Raw genomic sequence first — 3029 nt, 5'->3', positions numbered from 1 at the left:
CCCTAGCAAGGAGAGCACTAATTAGAGAAGCAGCTTAGAGGCCCACGGTCACTGCAGAGACCACAGATCAGAGGGTAGCATCAGTCCACAGGAAAACGGTCATATGCTCCACAAATATGGCCTTTATGGAAAAGTAGCAAGAAGACATTTTTGAAAGATGGGCAAAAAGCCAAGTAGAGGACACAGGGTGCATGTGTTATAAGGTGCTATGGTCTGATGAGACTCATGTAGAACGTTCTGGGATAATGCAAAACCCCTATGTGTGGTGGAAAACTAACTGCACATCAACCTGAAAACATCATCCCCAGAGTCACACATGGTGGTGGCAGAGTCATGGTGTGGGGAGGCTTTTCTTCAGCAGGGGCAGGGAAGCTGGCCAGAGTTGATGGGAAGATGTTCATGTGTGTGAATGGCCCAGTCACGGTCCAGACTGAAATCCCACTGATAATCTGTGATAAGAGGTGAAAATTTTGAATCACAGATGTCTCCATCCAATCTCACAGAGCGAGAGCTCGTGTGCAAAGAAGGGGCAAATATCACCTCTAGATGTGCAAAACATACAGAGCAATAACCCAAAAGACTTGAAGTGTATTAACCCCAGAGGTTGAATATAAATGTACATCAAAAATTTCAGATTTATATTTAAAAATATTAAGAAAACTCTGTATAATTTCCTTTATACTTTACAAATACTTGCTATTCACTGTTGATATATCACCAAAAATGTATATATTTATGTTTGTAGGTGTAACGTTAAAAACTGATGAAAAGTTTGTGGTATATGAATACTTTTTGAAGGCACTCTACACCCTTTCTGTAGTCTGGTCCCTCTCTATAGTCCCCTGGGTAGGAATCGCTTAACTATATTTTCACACTTTACATTTAATGAATCGGCCAACAATATCTGAAAACCCCAAATATTGACGGAAAAAACACAAAAAAGGAACACAAACAGACTTAAAAAAAGGCCCCACATGGTGATAGGTCCATTTTAAAGTCAGCAGCACCACTTTGGGCAAAGTTACGTGCCATTAAGACATCCACCTATGTGATAGAAAGAAAATAAATTTTCCGTAAAGTGCCGCCCCCTATTTCCTGTTGCCCTAGGCACATGCCCCCATGTGTATTTTTTATACGTAGAGATGAGTAAAATCCATGACAGGCTGTAATACACATCTCAACCACTAGGTGGCCACACATATAGCAAGATTTTATTTTTTTTTTTTCTTTCAAGCTGGGTCAACTTTTACAATACATAACGGGATATGTGAAACCAAGAGCAGAGGTAATGAAGGACCTTAATATATTTAGTAGGGAAATTTATTTCACCTATCATGTAGATAAACTAAGTACAATTGTGTTTCACTGATGTCCTACAGGGTATCAGTGTTACAGCTGCTCTACTCTGTAACTACTCATTTTATATCTTACTTAGCATGTACTGCATATGTAAAGCTGTGTCATCAGCTATCCCTGTCACAGAGTTTTGCACAGACTTTGCAGACTGTCATGGCAACATCAGTCTCTGTTCACATTGCAGATTCTGACACTCCGCCAGATGTTTTCTCTGGTGTCTAGGTTCAACACAGGCAGACACGGACGTTGACCTGCTGTGTACTTATTCATAGGCAGGCTAGTAAGAGTTAATCTCTGCTTGTTATCCTTCTGTGATGACATCTGGAGGGGGAGCCAATGATATCTGCTCCCCTCCTATTGATGCTGGATGAAATCTTCTACCCATGCCAGCTATAGGTGATCCCGTGTTTATGTCTGTGACCTTTGGTGTCCCAGACTTTCTGGTGAAAGTGTTCCTTTCGCTTGGAGCGATAGTGAAGTTTACCCCTGTTGTCTTGTTACTTCCTTCCTGCTCTTGTTTTCCTTCTAATTGTTTTATACCTGTGTGTGTGTGTGCGTGCTGAGTAACAAAGTTTAAGTTTCCCTGTCTATTTCTATACACTCCTGTCCCATCCCTCTCTGGGAGGAGGGGGAATTAAATCAGGACTCGTCAGGAGCAGGGTCAAGAACGAGACTCAGGCCTCTCCACCATTAGGAGTATCCTTGAGATTAGGGATATCACAGGGACTCCTGGCTTTAGAGTCAGCTTAGGAGCCCTGGTTCCCCGCTATCCTGTAGCCATTATGACAGTCCTTCTGTACCAAGCTCTGCATTCTCCGCTGGTTTATGATCTGTGTGTTGACATATATGGAGTATGGAATAGTGGCACCAGTCCGGGAGTATAATTTTTTGTTACCTCCTGGGATCATCAATAAATGGGCATAGCACCACACTTAATTAATTTGAACACAAATCTATACAGACCATGGACCAAATCCTCCAACTGCCTATGTAGTGTAGACCATGGACCAAATGCTCTGCTTATGTAATATAGACCATAGACCAGTCCTCCAACTGCTTATGTAATATAGACCAATCCTCCATATACCTATGTAATATAGACCATGGACCAAAACCTCCAACTGCCTATGTAATGGGATCACATAAATCTGTAGGGTCCCAAAAATACTACTTAAAATCCAGCAATTATGGGCGCCTCCCAACTTTCTTCCAACAGATGACGTTGAAATTTCAGTCCACGATTCTTTCTTATTTTAAAAGGATGCACCTTTTTCCTCCCTCCCCCATTGAAAAATACATTGCCCGGCCAAGCACCGGGCACATGTGTATGGAGAGCTGTTTGTCAAACTAACGTCAAGTGTACGACCATCAAACCCTCGAGAGTTGGACCGCCAAACCCTCGAGAGTTGGACCGCCAAACCCTCGAGAGTTGGACCGCCAAACCCTCGAGAGTTGGACCGCCAAACCCTCGAGAGTTGGACCGCCAAACCCTCGAGAGTTGGACCGCCAAACCCTCGAGAGTTGGACCGCCAAACCCTCGAGAGTTGGACCGCCAAACCCTCGAGAGTTGGACCGCCAAACCCTCGAGAGTTGGACCGCCAAAACTCACCCGATTTTCCACATACTCATGCATGCTGGACTAGCCCGGTATTGGTAAGACATATACACATGGA

Source organism: Anomaloglossus baeobatrachus, chromosome 12 (assembly GCF_048569485.1).
Source record: "Anomaloglossus baeobatrachus isolate aAnoBae1 chromosome 12, aAnoBae1.hap1, whole genome shotgun sequence".
In the NCBI taxonomy this organism is placed as follows: Eukaryota; Metazoa; Chordata; class Amphibia; order Anura; family Aromobatidae; genus Anomaloglossus; species Anomaloglossus baeobatrachus.
Note: the sequence above shows the minus strand (reverse complement) of the source record.